This window comes from Lepidochelys kempii, chromosome 4 (genome assembly GCF_965140285.1).
Source record: "Lepidochelys kempii isolate rLepKem1 chromosome 4, rLepKem1.hap1, whole genome shotgun sequence".
Classification (NCBI taxonomy): Eukaryota; Metazoa; Chordata; order Testudines; family Cheloniidae; genus Lepidochelys; species Lepidochelys kempii.
This window is the reverse complement of record NC_136383.1, coordinates 67,804,282-67,821,089: the sequence shown is the minus strand read 5'-3', so window position 1 is coordinate 67,821,089 and position 16,808 is coordinate 67,804,282.

Sequence of the window (16,808 nt, the reverse complement as noted above, 5' to 3'; positions counted from 1 at the left end):
TAATCATTTTTGTTGCCCTTCGCTGGACTCTCTCCAATTTATCCACATCCTTCTTGAAGTGTGGGGCCCAAAACTGGACACAGTACTCCAGATGAGGCCTCACCAATGTCGAATAGAGGGGAACAATCACGTCCCTCGATCTGCTCGCTATGCCCCTACTTATACATCCCAAAATGCCATTGGCCTTCTTGGCAACAAGGGCACACTGCTGACTCATATCCAGCTTCTCGTCCACTGTCACCCCTAGGTCCTTTTCCGCAGAACTGCTGCCTAGCCATTCGGTCCCTAGTCTGTAGCTGTGCATTGGGTTCTTCCATCCTAAGTGCAGGACCCTGCACTTATCCTTATTGAACCTCATCAGATTTCTTTTGGCCCAATCCTCCAATTTGTCTAGGTCCTTCTGTATCCTATCCCTCCCCTCCAGCGTATCCACCACTCCTCCCAGTTTAGTATCATCCGCAAATTTGCTGAGAGTGCAATCCACACCATCCTCCAGATCATTTATGAAGATATTGAACAAAACCGGCCCCAGGACCGACCCCTGGGGCACTCCACTTGACACCGGCTGCCAACTAGACATGGAGCCATTGATCACTACCCGTTGAGCCCGACAATCTAGCCAGCTTTCTACCCACCTTATAGTGCATTCATCCAGCCCATACTTCCTTAACTTGCTGACAAGAATACTGTGGGAGACCGTGTCAAAAGCTTTGCTAAAGTCAAGAAACAATACATCCACTGCTTTCCCTTCATCCACAGAACCAGTAATCTAATCATAAAAGGCGATTAGATTAGTCAGGCATGACCTTCCCTTGGAGAATCCATGCTGGCTGTTCCTGATCACTTTCCTCTCATGCAAGTGCTTCAGGATTGATTCTTTGAGGACCTGCTCCATGATGAGGCTTTCTTCCGGCAGCTCACGGAAGCTACTAGATCGCATGCCCTGATTCTCATGGGTGACTTTAATTTTCCTGATATCTGCTGGGAGAGCAATACAGCAGTGCATAGACAATCCAGGAAGTTTTTGGAAAGCGTAGGGGACAATTTCCTGGTGCAAGTGCTAGAGGAGCCAACTAGGGGGGGCGCTTTTCTTGACCTGCTGCTCACAAACCGGGTAGAATTAGTGGGGGAAGCAAAAGTGGATGGGAATCTGGGAGGCAGTGACCATGAGTTGGTTGAGTTCAGGATCCTGACGCAGGGAAGAAAGGTAAGCAGCAGGATACGGACCCTGGACTTCAGGAAAGCAGACTTCGACTCCCTCAGGGAACGGATGGCCAGGATCCCCTGGGGGACTAACTTGAAGGGGAAAGGAGTCCAGGAGAGCTGGCTGTATTTCAAGGAATCCCTGTTGAGGTTACAGGGACAAACCATCCCAATGAGTCGAAAGAATAGTAAATATGGCAGGCGACCAGCTTGGCTTAATGGTGAAATCCTAGCGGATCTTAAACATAAAAAAGAAGCTTACAAGAAGTGGAAGGTTGGACTTATGACCAGGGAAGAGTATAAAAATATTGCTCGGGCATGTAGGAATGATATCAGGAGGGCCAAATCGCACCTGGAGCTGCAGCTAGCCAGAGATGTCAAGAATAACAAGAAGGGTTTCTTCAGGTATGTTGGCAACAAGAAGAAAGCCAAGGAATGTGTGGGCCCCTTACTGTATGAGGGAGGCAACCTAGTGACAGAGGATGTGGAAAAAGCTAATGTACTCAATGCTTTTTTTTCCTCTGTTTTCACTAACAAGTTCAGCTCCCAGACTGCTGTGCTGGGCATCACAACATGGGGAAGAGATGGCCAGCCCTCTGTGGAGATAGAGGTGGTTAGGGATTATTTAGAAAAGCTGGACGTGCCCAAGTCCATCGGGCCGGATGAGTTGCATCCGAGAGTGCTGAAGGAATTGGCGGCTGTGATTGCAGAGCCATTGGCCATTATCTTTGAAAACTCGTGGCGAACCGGGGAAGTCCCGGATGACTGGAAAAAGGCTAATGTAGTGTCAATCTTTAAAAAAGGGAAGAAGGAGGATCCTGGGAACTACAGGCCAGTCAGCCTCACCTCAGTCCCTGGAAAAATCATGGAGCAGGTCCTCAAAGAATCAATCCTGAAGCACTTGCATGAGAGGAAAGTGATCAGGAACAGCCAGCATGGATTCACCAAGGGAAGGTCATGCCTGACTAATCTAATCGCCTTTTATGATGAGATTACTGGTTCTGTGGATGAAGGGAAAGCAGTGGATGTATTGTTTCTTGACTTTAGCAAAGCTTTTGACACGGTCTCCCACAGTATTCTTGTCAGCAAGTTAAGGAAGTATGGGCTGGATGAATGCACTATAAGGTGGATAGAAAGCTGGCTAGATTGTCGGGCTCAACGGGTAGTGATCAATGGCTCCATGTCTAGTTGGCAGCCGGTATCAAGTGGAGTGCCCCAAGGGTCGGTCCTGGGGCCGGTTTTGTTCAATATCTTCATAAATGATCTGGAGGATGGTGTGGATTGCACTCTCAGCAAATTTGCGGATGATACTAAACTGGGAGGAGTGGTAGATACGCTGGAGGGGAGGGATAGGATACAGAAGGACCTAGACAAATTGGAGGATTGGGCCAAAAGAAATCTGATGAGGTTCAATAAGGATAAGTGCAGGGTCCTGCACTTAGGACGGAAGAACCCAATGCACAGCTACAGACTAGGGACCGAATGGCTAGGCAGCAGTTCTGCGGAAAAGGACCTAGGGGTGACAGTGGACGAGAAGCTGGATATGAGTCAGCAGTGTGCCCTTGTTGCCAAAAAGGCCAATGGCATTTTGGGATGTATAAGTAGGGGCATAGCGAGCAGATCGAGGGACGTGATCGTTCCCCTCTATTCGACATTGGTGAGGCCTCATCTGGAGTACTGTGTCCAGTTTTGGGCCCCACACTTCAAGAAGGATGTGGATAAATTGGAGAGAGTCCAGCGAAGGGCAACAAAAATGATTAGGGGACTGGAACACATTAGTTATGAGGAGAGGCTGAGGGAGCTGGGATTGTTTAGCCTGCAGAAGAGAAGAATGAGGGTGGATTTGATAGCTGCTTTCAACTACCTGAAAGGGGGTTCCAAAGAGGATGGCTCTAGACTGTTCTCAATGGTAGCAGATGACAGAACGAGGAGTAATGGTCTCAAGTTGCAGTGGGGGAGATTTAGATTGGATATTAGGAAAAACTTTTTCACTAAGAGGGTGGTGAAACACTGGAATGCGTTACCTAGGGAGGTGGTAGAATCTCCTTCCTTAGAGGTTTTTAAGGTCAGGCTTGACAAAGCCCTGGCTGGGATGATTTAACTGGGAATTGGTCCTGCTTTGAGCAGGGGGTTGGACTAGATGACCTTCTGGGGTCCCTTCCAACCCTGATATTCTATGATTCTATGATTCTATGATTTTTCCAGGGACTGAGGTGAGGCTGACCGGCCTGTAGTTCCCAGGATCCTCCTTCTTCCCTTTTTTAAAGATTGGCACTACATTAGCCTTTTTCCAGTCATCCGGGACTTCCCCGGTTCGCCACGAGTTTTCAAAGATAATGGCCAATGGCTCTGCAATCACAGCCGTGAATTCCTTCAGCACTCTCGGATGCAACTCGTCCGGCCCCATGGACTTGTGCACGTCCAGCTTTTCTAAATAGTCCCTAACCACCTCTATCTCCACAGAGGGTTGGCCATCTCTTCCCCATTTTGTGATGCCGAGAGCAGCAGTCTGGGAGCTGAACTTGTTAGTGAAAACAGAGGCAAAAAAAGCATTGAGTACATTAGCTTTTTCCACATCCTCTGTCACTAGGTTGCCTCCCTCATTCAGTAAGGGGCCCACACATTCCTTGGCTTTCTTCTTGTTGCCAACATACCTGAAGAAACCCTTCTTGTTATTCTTGACATCTCTGGCTAGCTGCAGCTCCAGGTGCGATTTGGCCCTCCTGATAACATTCCAACATGCCCGAGCAATATTTTTATACTCTTCCCTGGTCATATGTCCAACCTTCCACTTCTTGTAAGCTTCTTTTTTATGTTTAAGATCCGCTAGGATTTCACCATTAAGCCAAGCTGGTCGCCTGCCATATTTACTATTCTTTCGACTCATTGGGATGGTTTGTCCCTGTAACCTCAACAGGGATTCCTTGAAATACAGCCAGCTCTCCTGGACTCCTTTCCCCTTCAAGTTAGTCCCCCAGGGGATCCTGGCCATCCGTTCCCTGAGGGAGTCGAAGTCTGCTTTCCTGAAGTCCAGGGTCCGTATCCTGCTGCTTACCTTTCTTCCCTGCGTCAGGATCCTGAACTCAACCAACTCATGGTCACTGCCTCCCAGATTCCCATCCACTTTTGCTTCCCCCACTAATTCTACCCGGTTTGTGAGCAGCAGGTCAAGAAAAGCGCCCCCCCTAGTTGGCTCCTCTAGCACTTGCACCAGGAAATTGTCCCCTACGCTTTCCAAAAACTTCCTGGATTGTCTATGCACTGCTGTATTGCTCTCCCAGCAGATATCAGGAAAATTAAAGTCACCCATGAGAATCAGGGCATGCGATCTAGTAGCTTCCGTGAGCTGCCGGAAGAAAGCCTCATCTACCTCATCCCCCTGGTCCGGTGGTCTATAGCAGACTCCCACCACTACATCACTCTTGTTGCACACACTTCTAAACTTAATCCAGAGACACTCAGGTTTTTCCGCAGTTTCGTACCGGAGCTCTGAGCAGTCATACTGCTCCCTTACATACAGTGCTACTCCCCCACCTTTTCTGCCTTGCCTGTCCTTCCTGAACAGTTTATAACCATCCATGTATGTGAAGTTATGGAGTATTGCGATGTGTTACTGAAATATATTTTGAGATTAGGAATGCCACAGCTGACCTTTCGGTTGCAATAAAGGAGCAGCCATTAATGCGTCGTCAAGAAGAATCCAGAAGACAAAGACTTGGAACTAGGGAGATTGAACTCCCCTCCAGCCAGGGACCAGTGTGTGTATTGAGGAACTGTAAACTGCCTGTATCATCTGTTAGGGTGAGAGACTGCTTGAATCAAATCTTGCTTAGTCTGTTAAAGTTAGAATTTAGACTCCATTTCTATTTTTATTTCTTAGGTAACCAGATTTGATTTCTATGCCTACTACTTATATCACTTAAAATTTGTCTTTCTGTAGTTAATAGACCGGTTTTATATTTTACCTAAAACAGTGTATTTTGGTTGAAGTGCTTGGGGAATCTCCACTCAGATTACAAAGGCTAGTGCATGTCTACTTTCCTTTGAAGAAGTGGCAAACTTATTAATGAGCTTGCACTGTCCAAGGGAATCTTGAGCAGTGTAAGCTGGTACATTTCTCAGGTGCAAGGCTGGGAGCTGGGTGATTTGCTGGTGCCTCTCTCTGTATGATTCATGAGCAGCCGAGGGAGCATTCATGTAATGCAGCGGGATGTGGAGCTCCACATGCTGATGACAGAGTGATCACAGTGCCTGCCGGGGTGTTGCTGCTTGTCACTGGCATAGCTTTCTGAGATACAATCCAGGCTAGAGAGTTAAGGGAGCACAGTGGTCCCACAGTTGTGTTGCTCCAGCAGCTGTCCTTACCTGGATTTTCACCCAAACCCCATTACCATCCACACAAACACCCAAGTTTGGAGGTGCTTTAAAACTAACTTATTTGGATGGGGATGTGGATTAGAACTTCAGCTCCACTTTGACGTGGGCTGGAACCTTACTCAATTGCCACTAGACCTTCAGTGCCTTCCCACAATTGCCCCTCTTCCCCAAAACACAGACAAGTTCTATTGCAATTGGCTGGGAAAGACTCCTAGAGTGTCAGCACAAAGAGCCAAGGGATATGTTCCCAAACACACCCTAGTGCAGAAAGAGTGAAGATACAGAAACTCCAACAGGGCTTTGCTGTGAGGATGGTCATGCCTAGGGTAGGCTAATCCAGGTGCTCAGACCCAGAGTCTGATCCCTGGGATAATGCTGCAGTGAGCCATATAGTTAAATTGTACCCAGAAAATCTGGTTTTAGATATGGGGGAGGGGAGGTCATTGTGTTTACGGGTGTGTGAGCCTCAAACATGTTGGATTGAGGTTCCAGTTAGGATAAACAGCCAAAAGCTCAGATGCTTTCCTAAACTATCTGAACATCATGAATTTCCAAAATTGGCCTGGAAATCTCATTAGAACAGGTTTTCTTATGAGAATATATAGCTCTTGTGTTTCAAATGCTGCCTGGAAATAATGTGATAACAGCTATTCTCCTGGTGTTTCTGCATTTCTCATTCTGCCCCAGCAGGAAACCAGCAGTACAAATCACTTATTTCAGAACCTCAAAGGAGATTCTACTGAAGCTCAGTTCTGGAAATAGGTGAAGATCCAAGGGGGGTTATTTTTTTTACCCAAATCTAATTCCTCCTTCCTTCATTTTCTTTGCAAGTGGCTCTAAAGGCAATATTTGGATGTGAACAACCCAAATTGTACAACTCTGCTCAAGGTATTATGTAGGTATATTTTACACAGGCATAAAAATCATATTTAAATCACTAGGAATTATACCTCTCTAATTACTAGTTAAAAGTAGAATTAAGGACTCCACTGGGAGTTATACATGCACAGGGAGAAGAAATAGCCCCTGGTACATTTCTATTCCTCCCTCCTCCTCCCCTGATTCCCCCTCTCTCCCCCCGCACACACATTCTGGAGAAGTAAAACAAGTATTAGCTAAAAATAAATTTTAAATGACAAAGAGCAAATATCGGACATGAATAGTTCTTAAAATGCTTTCACCATTGGCTTTGAGTTTAATGAAGAGCATAGTGTGTATAGACTTGACATTTGGGGAAGCAGGCCCTAGCTACATTTTGGTAGATCTGAGTACTGCAGAGAAGTTGAAGGACTAACTGAACACACTGCCAATCTCATAACTGGAACTAAGTGAGAGCGTCAATGTGTCTTACTGATGCCAGCCTATGTCAAAGGCTTAACACTATTTTGAAGTTATCGTTCATATTCAGAAGTGTGATTTGAGTTGCTGCTTGAGACTGTAGTTCAGCTATTTGACTGTTATTACTTTATTATTGTCGGTGTGTGTGTGTGTGTGTATGTTTGTTTGTATATGTGTGTATGTATATGTGTGTGTGTGTGTGTGTGTATATATATATATATATATATATATATATATAATCACTGCTTAAATGTATTGTCTTAAGAGCTGCATAATGTTCATATGATCTGATGGCTGATTTGACTTTAGTCAGTGAGCAAACTTTAACCTATGACTGCTCTAGTGATACACAGTATTCAAAGAGTGGACACACTAACATACCTCTTCACCCTCCCCCAACTCTTTTCCTATCTCTCAAAAACACTAGCCTTTCTGAGATTCAATAAATGATAGATAATCCATCAAAAGCTCAAATAATTTGAGGTAAGTTTTGGATAAACATATAAATATCAGTGTTGAGCTAAAGCAACCCCGCAAATCTTGTTGTGAGGCTCACCATCACTATGGCCCCTGACAATAAGAGGATGTTTTGCCTAATTATATATGGAAATTTTATACCAGATTTTTAGGAAGGTTTTGCAAACTCTGGAATTTGTTAATTGATTTGAAATGAATGTGAAAATACTAATTTGCATAGGTTTATTTGTATCCTTAAGTAGTTCTGAATAAAGTTAATAGCACTGAGTAAAATTCAATCTTTAAAAAATTTTCCTCACAATTCCTGAGACTTTTCATTCTCACCAGAGATCTTCTATCCCAAAGAAAATTAGAGTGACCTCTCTCTTTCGTCATAAGAAGGAAGCATGGGAAGATCATGTAAATTTAGAGTTGCCCAGGGCCAGATCTAATTTATGCAAATTTTTTTGTGACCCCCAATTTTTTCAGGAGGAAAATGTTCACAGAGTATTAAGGAAATTCCATACCTTGTGATTCAATCACCATCATTGTGCCAACTGCTCATTCATCCTTTGTGCCAATGGTCTGAGCTCTGAATTGTGCATGGTTATCCTGCTAAATGAAAATCAAGTTCACATCCTTTAAATAAGTGTGCTATTAAACAGCGTCCTGTTTTAATTACAGTATTCAAAAATCTGTCTTGGCTATGCCATGTTGATGCCAGTAAGACCAGGACTTTATAGTTGTGTTCTCAACTGTGGTAACAGTAGTGCATTTCAACTCTCTATGCAGATTCCATCTGCTGTTAATGCTGTAGTAATTTTTTTCATTGCGATAGCACTTAGGGACCCTAGTCATAGATCAAGACCCGATTACATAAGACCAGCCGTACTGTGTCAAACCGATGTTCCATCTAGCCCAGTATGCTATCTTCCAGCAGATCCCAGTGCCTGATGTTTCAGAGGGAATGAACAGCAGAGGGCAATTTTGAGTGATCCATCCTCTGCTGTCTAGTCCCACCTTCTGGCAGTTGCAGGTTTAGGGACACACAAAGCATGGGGTTACATCCCTGACAATCTTAGTTAATAGCCATTGACGGATGTATCCTCCATGAACTTATTGTAATTTGTTTATGAACTCAGTTATACTTTTGGCCTTCACAACATCCCATGGCAATGAGTTCCAAAGGTTGAGTATGCATTGTGTGCAAAAGAAATTCCTTAAGTTTGTTTTAAAAATTCCACCTATTAATTTCATTGGGTGCCCCTTGATGTTTGTATTGTGTGTAAGGATAAATAATACTTCCCTCTTCACTTTCATCATACCATTCATGATTTAAAGACTTCTATCATATCCCACTTAGTTGTCATTTTTCTAAAATAAATAGCCCCACTCTTTAATCTCTCCTCATACAGAAGCTGTTCCATATCCCTAATCATTTTTGTTGCCCTTCTTTTACCTTTCCAATTGTAATATCTTTTTTGAGATGGGCTGACCAGAACTGCATGCAGTGTTCAAGGTTTGTGTGTGTGTACCATGTATTTATATAGTGGCATTATTATATTTTATCATCTATCCCTTTCCTAATGGTTTCCAACATTCTGTTAGATTTGGGTTTTTTTATTGCTATTGCACATTGAGCAGATGTTTTCAGAAAAATATCCATGATTACTTCAAGATCTTTCTTGATTGGTAACAACTAACTTAGACCCCCATCATTTTATATATAGTTGGAACTATGTTTTCCGATATGCATTACTTTGCACATACGAACACTGAATTTCATCTTGCTAGGTGCTGTACAAACACAGAACAGAAAGAGAATCCTTATCCCCAAAAAACTTAGAAAGCTACTTAGATTCATTAGTATTAGTTGCTATGCAATGGACTCATATTATTCTCATACAGAGTCAAAGATAAAGATTTGAAATAGTTTGTGCTTACTTTCATACTTTCTGAATGACTTCACTATGTTTTCTGGAATTCTAAATATTTGCCTTTTATTTCCTGTGGTTTGACAGGACTGACACCATCTCTTATATACTATTGCCCTTTTTTGGCCTGGGTGGCTAGTCAAAGTTCAGGAAACTGGGATGTTCTTATTGGGAGTAAAAATTGACACTGGAGTCTGGTATCTTCTTGATGCAATCTTCTTTGTTTACAAGGAATGTGCAAGGTCCCGCTTCTCTAAATATAGAAGAACAAGAAACATAAGAATAGTTTCTTAGTACAACCCCAAAGCCTCTTTAGCCAACACATGATCCAAAAAACCCCCACTCTCTCTAGCTTTTTCCAGGGTCATACACTGTGCTCCCAGGCTGCTGCTTGGATTTCTGTGTCTTTACTTCTGAATCTGTTTCTGTACTCTGATTTGTGTCTGCACTGTACCCATCTTTTTTATATACATACACAGGTCAGAATAAATACTGAGTATAACCCTTCACCCACGTGGTGCTAGTTTCTGGACAGACACTACGGGGCCTTGTTTAAGGTGTGGCCCCTTAAATGTCCCTCTCAACTATATTGATCAAGGATGCATTCTGACATCAGGCTTGACTCAACCCATAGAATGCCTGATGAACCTAATTGCATTCTATGTTGAGAACTATCTCTGTGGATGAGGGGAAAGCAGTGGATGTGTTATTCCTTGACTTTAGCAAACTTTTGATATGGTCTTCCACAGTATTTTTGCCAGCAAGTTAATGAAGTATGGGCTGGATGAATGGACTATAAGGTGGATAGAAAGCTAGCTAGATCATCGGGCTCAACAGGTAGTGATCAATGGCTCGCTGACATGTCTAGCTGGCAGCCGGTATCAAGTGGAGTGCCCCAAGGGTCAGTCCTGGGGCCAGTTTTGTTCAATATCTTCATTAATGTTCTCGAGGATGGCGTGGACTGCACCCTCAGCAAGTTTGCAGATGACAGTAAACTGGGAGGAGAGGTAGATATGCTGGAGGGTAGGGATAGGATACAAAGGGCCCTAGACAAATTAGCGGATTGGGCCAAAAGAAATCTGAGGTTCAACAAAGACAAGTGCAGAGTCCTGCACTTAAGACAGAAGAATCCCGTCCACCGCTACAGACTAGGGACCGAATGGCTAGGCAGCAGTTCTGCAGAAAAGGACCTAGGGGTTACAGTGGATGAGAAGCTGGATGTGAGTCAACATTGTGCCCTTGTTGCCAAGAAGGCCAATGGCATTTTGGGCTGTATAAGTAGGAGCATTGCCAGCAGATTGAGGGACGTGATCGTTCCCCTCTATTCGACATTGGTGAGGCCTCATCTGGAGTACTGTGTCCAGTTTTGGGACCCACACTACAAGAAGGATGTGGAAAGAGTCCAGTGGAGGTCAACAAAAATGGTTAGGGGGCTGGAGCATGACTTATGAGGAGAGGCTGAGGGAACTGGGATTGTTTAGTCTGCAGAAAAGAAGAACGAGGGGGGATTTGATAACTGCTTTCAACTACTTGAAAGGGGGTTCCAAAGAGTATGGATCTAGACTGTTCTCAGTGGTAGCTGATGACAGAACAAGGAGTAATGGTCTCAAGTTGCAGTGGGGGAGGTTTAGGTTGGATATTAGGAAAAACTTTTTCACTAGGAGGGTGGTGAAGCACTGCAATGGGTTACCTAGGGAGGTGATGGAATCTCCTTCCTTAGTGGTTTTTAAGGTCAGGCTTGACAAAGCTCTGGCTGGGTTGATTTATTTGGGGATTGGTCCTGCTTTGAGCAGGGGGTTGGACTAAATGATTCCTTCCAACCCTGATATTCTATGATTCTATAACTCAAACCAGTTTAATTTATTCTTGCTTTCTACTTCTTAGCTAAACTAATTACTGTAGAGAACAGACTAAGAAGTACACACTGCTGCCTTTCTTCTAATATAAGAAGATTAAGCAGGTCCTAGAAAGCACCTTCCAAATAGTATAGGACTCCCCAGGTCTTGAGATATTATTAACAGTCCTAATTTACTTTCACTTTCCTTTGTCTAGCCACATAGTCTCACTCAGAGGCAGTTTTAAAACCTCAGAATTGTACTCCTTTGAACACATTTCCTCTGGAAATTATATTGCTTGCTTATTATTCTGTACTATCTATAAAGATATCTGTTATATGGAGTCAAAGGCCCCTGTTCCATGGAGGGACTGTGATTGATGGGACACCAAGGAACAGGTGGAGCTAGGCTGAAAACAGCTGAGCCATGTGGACAGAGCAATGCACAGAGTTTAATAATGGTTCACTTGTTCAACTTCACATCCATTCAGCTTCACTTTTTGCTGATGAGACATGATGGTAGCATTGAGACTGAGTTCTCTGCAGTGCCGCAGCTGGCAGTATGAGCCATGGAACTTGGTTTGAAGCCTTGCAGGCCCCTTGATTTTGCAGACATGCATCTAGCCCAGCAGTTGGCCTGGTGGAAGGAGGCATTTAAGCTGTAAACAGAGCTGGCCATTCAGGAGTAAGACAAGAGCAGGAGTGTAAAGCTGTTACCTGTACAAGGCAGAGAGGGCTGCAGCACTCTGAAGCTCACCACGACCTCAAGCCTCATAGCAGTACTAGGGTCTCTGTAAGCCTTTTGCTCCCAAAGCAGAAAAAAAATGGAGTAGCACTTTTCACTGGAGACCAATCCAAATGGAGGGGGATAGATCCCTGTATTACTGCATTATGCACACTGAGTGATATGCCATTTTGGGGACTTCACAGACTTCTTGAATTGCAATGGGCACTTGAGATCACCACCTGTGGGAGTGACTGTGCTGGGAAGGCAATCTCACATTAGACAGATGCTTAGACATGGGGTGTACAGGAGAAGCCTCAAGAGAATGGATGAAAGCCCTAGGAGGCACCGTACCCCAAAAAGTACATGCAGTGAAGGAAAGCAGGTACCCAGGATTCCATACTCTTAGTGAGAGGTATTTACTGTCGGAAACAGCATGAGCAGTTAAAGGAGAAGTGCTTAATACTAGGAAAGCATTGAAAGGAATGTGCCAAGTTAAACCATTTTAGCAGTGTGTGAAAGAGAAGAAGAAGATCCACTTACACGTGTACCATGGGGTGATGGCACATTAGATGGCACTGGTGACATCATGAGTCTTTCTTTGAGTCCAAGACCATGTCAGGTTCTGGCTGTAAGGACAGGAAAGCAACAAGGTACAATACCAACTTTGATGCATACAGCAATGTCCTAGAGAAACACCTTGTGCAACTTCAGCTGGATACCGGGGTCTCCTGCAATGTGATTCCTGGGTTGAAATGGACTCGAACAACTCATTACAAAAATCAGGAGCAATCTAATAATGCTCAATGAGAGCATAATGCAGCCAGTAGGAAAATGTGACCTCATAGTAACAAACCCAAAAAATAACAGATGATGCCACCTCCGGTTTATGGTAGAAGATGGCAAGAACCCCAGGTCCTTCTTGGGAATACTGCCATACAAGCCATGGATCTCATTAGGTTGCAATGCCATAATTTTATAGCTACTGTGCAAGAAGCAAAAGGGGGAGTCTCGCTGAGACAACTAAAAACATATGGAGCTGTTTTTAAAGGGGACTGGTGCCTCAAAGGAAAGCTGCTGTGGTTGGAAATAGACCACACAGTGGAACCTGTGTGCTTGCACAAAAGAAAATTCCAGTGGAACTACATAAACCTGTACACAAGGAGTTAAGCCTGCAGAGAAAGGGTATTAGCACCTGTAGGCACGCCAGTGCAGTCTAGGTAAGCATCATGTGGTGGCAAAGAAGCCTCTAGCAAAATTTGTGGCTACATAGGTCTAAAGCCACTGAAACAAGTATTGAAAAGATGCCACTGACCACAATTGATGACAACTTGCCAGAAGTTTCCAAAGCCAGAATTTTAGAGTCTCTGGTGTGAGGGAATGGGTTTTGGCACATAAGCCTAGATAAACAGTGTAGCCTGCTGGTGACCTTCACAACATCATATAGTCACTACAGACAGCTGTGCATGGCAATGGGCATAAGCTCAGCACCAGAGATGTTCCAGAGAAGACTCACCCAAACACTGGAAGGACTGCCTGACGTGAAAATAACTGCAGATCAGATCCTTTTGTAGGTGAAGGGAGCAATGATACAGAAGTTGAATGAGACCATGACAGAGAACTACAAGCTTTTCTACAATGATGAAAGGACAAGAACATAAAACTCAACCCAAAAAAATTGTGACTTAACATTAGGTGGCATACATTGAACATCTACTGAAAGCAAATCCCAACAAGATCAAGGTAGATAGACATGCCAACTCCGGTGGATGTGAAAGCAGCACAGCACTTCATAGAAATAATAATTTTTTTGTGAAAGTTGTGTCCACATGTGGCTGCAGTAGAGGAACCCATATGTCATCTCAAAAGGCAGGCTGTTGAGTGGGACTGGGCAGGAACCCCAGTGGCAGTCACGGACATGCTGAAACAAATAAGAGGTGCCCCAGTCCTGAAGTACTACCAGCCAGGAGAGCCATTGACACTGCAGTGTGATGGGAAAGGATTGGGTGTAGCTCTCTTCAGAGCAGCTTATAGTTTATGCCAGCAGAGCTCTGACAGAAACTGAAGAGTGGTACACCCAAATAGAAAAAATTGGCTGTGGTATTTGGACTGGACCAACTCCATCAATACACGTATGGCCATCCAGTAATAGTTCAATCAAACCAAACACCCTAGAGACAATCATGGCAATGCCCATTCCTAGTGCTCCAAAAGAGATGGTAGATGGCAGCATGCGCTGCCAGGTAGAGATCAGATATTGTCCAGGATGATTACTGAGACCCTGAGCAGGGCATATATACTTCTCAGTGAGTTGGGGAAGGGGATCAGGATACTGAATCCATTAACATGATGCACCAGTTCTAACACTTTTGTGCTTCTGTGGCTGTAGCAGCTCTTTGTGTTGTTCTGTGGGAAAACTTGACTGACTGTCCTGTTGTGCTGTCCCAGGAATTGCTGCAGCCCATCAACACATCCAGCCAAAATCGTCGTTTGGGTCTGCATTCTCCTGGAAACTAGAGCCAGTAACATGGAGAAGTCACCGTTTGAAGAATTTGTCCTACATGTGCTTTCACTCCTGTGCCAGGAAATGGAGAGAATATCCATGGGACTGTGATGGACACGCCAGTGGTGTTTTCTGATCTACCTAAGTCCTCTTTAAGGAGAGGATAATAGAAACATGGCAGACCCAAATGGACTGCTGTTCACAATTCTCAGTATAGTTACTAATGCCCCCTACAGACCATGGATTCTGGAGCAGGCCCACAAGCACAAATTGGTGGGATCACATCAGTGGTTCCAGAACTTTAGCATGAGGAACATAAGAATGGCCCTACTGGGTCAGACCGAAGGTCCATCTAGCCCAGTATCCTGTCTAGCAACAGTGGCCAGTGCCAGGTGCCCCAGAGGGAATGAAGAGAACAGGTAATCATCAAGTGATCCATCCCCTGTTGCTCATTCCCACCTTCTGGCAAACAGAGGCTAGGGACACCATTCCTGCCCATCCTGGCTAATAGCCATTGATGGACCTATCCTTCATGAATTGATCTAGTTCGTTTTTGAACCCTGTTGTGGTCTTGGCCTTCACAACATCCTCTGGCAAGGAGTTCCACAGGTTGACTGTGCGTTGTGTGACAAAATACTTCCTTTTGTTTGTTTTTTAACCTGCTGCCTATTAATTTTCATGTTATGACCCCTAGTGCTTGTGTTATGAGAAGTAATAAACACTTCTTTATCTACTGTCTCTACATCAGTCATGATTTTATAGACCTCAATCAAACCTTAGCCATCTCTTTTCCAAGCTGAAAAGTCCCAGTCTTATTAATCTCTCCTCACACGGAAGCCTTTCCATACTCCTAATAATTTTTGTTGCCCTTTTCTGAACCTGTTCCAATTCAATATATCTTTTATGAGATGGGGTGACCACATCTGCACACAGTATTCCAGATGTGGGCATACCATGGATTTATATAGAGACAACATGATATTTTCTGTCCTATTATCTATCCCTTTCTTAATTATTCCCAGCATTCTGTTTGCTTTTTTGATTGCCCCTACACATAGAGTGGATGTTTTCAGAGAACTATCCACAATGATTCCAAGATCTTTCTTGAGTGGTAACAGCTAATTTAGACCCCATCATTTTATATGTATAGTTGGGATTGTGCTTTCCAATGTGCACTACTTTGCATTTATCAACATGAAACTTCATCTGCCGTTTTGTTGCCCAGTCACCCAGTTTTGAGAGATCCTTTTGTATGTCTTCACAGTCTACCTGGGTTTAACTATCTTTAGTAATTTTGTATCATCTGCAAATTTTGCCACCTCACTGTTTACCCCTTCTTCCAAATCATTGATGAACATGTTGAATAGGACTGGTCCCAGAACAGACCCCTGGGGGACACCACTATTTACCTTTCTCCATTCTGAATACTGACCATTTATACCTACCCTTTGTTTCCTATCTTTCAACCAGTTACCAATCCATAAGAGCACCTTCCCTCTTATCCCATGGCAGCTTACTTTGCATAAGAACCTTTGGTGATGGACCTTGTCAAAGGCTTTCTGAAAATCTCAGTACACTGTATCCACTTGGTCCACATGCTTGTTGACCCCCTCAGAGAATTCTAGTAGATTGGTGAGGCATGATTTCCCTTTAGTAAAACTATGCGGACTCTTCCTCAACAAATTATGTTCATCTATATGTCTGACAACATTGTTCTTTATTATAGTTTCAACCAGTTTGCCCAGTACTGAAGTCAGGTTTACAGGCCTGTAATTGCTGGGATCACCTCTGGAGCCCTTTTTAAAAGTTGCCATCACATTAGCTATCCTCCAGTCATCTGGTACAGAAGCCGATTTAAATGATAGGTTACAGACTACAGTTAGCAGTTCTGAAGGAACTCAAATGTGAAATTGCAGAACTCTTGGGTGAATACCATCTGGTCCTGGTGACTTATTGCTGTTTAATTTATCAATTTGTTCCAAAACCTCTTCTAATGATACCTCAATCTGGGCCAGTTCCTCAGATCTGTCACCTAAAAAGAATGGCTCAGGTTTGGGAATCTCCCTCACATCCTCAGCCATGAAGACCGATACAAACAATTAATTTAGTTTCTCCGCAATGGCCTTATTGTCCTTGAGTGCTCCTTTACCACCCCGATCATCCAGTGGCCCCAATGGTTGTTTCGCAGGCTTCCTTTTTCTGATGTACTTAAAAAAAAATTGCTCTTAGTCTTTGGCTAATTTTCCTCAAATTCTTTTTTGGCCTTCCTAATTGTATTTTTACACTTCAGTTGCCAGCATTTATGCTCCTTTTTATTTTCCTCACTAGGATTTAACTTCCACTTTTTAAAGGATGCCTTTTTGCCCCTCTCTGCTTCTTTTACTTTGTTGTTTAGTCACGGTGGCTCTCTTTTGGTTCTCTTACTATGTTTTTTTTTAA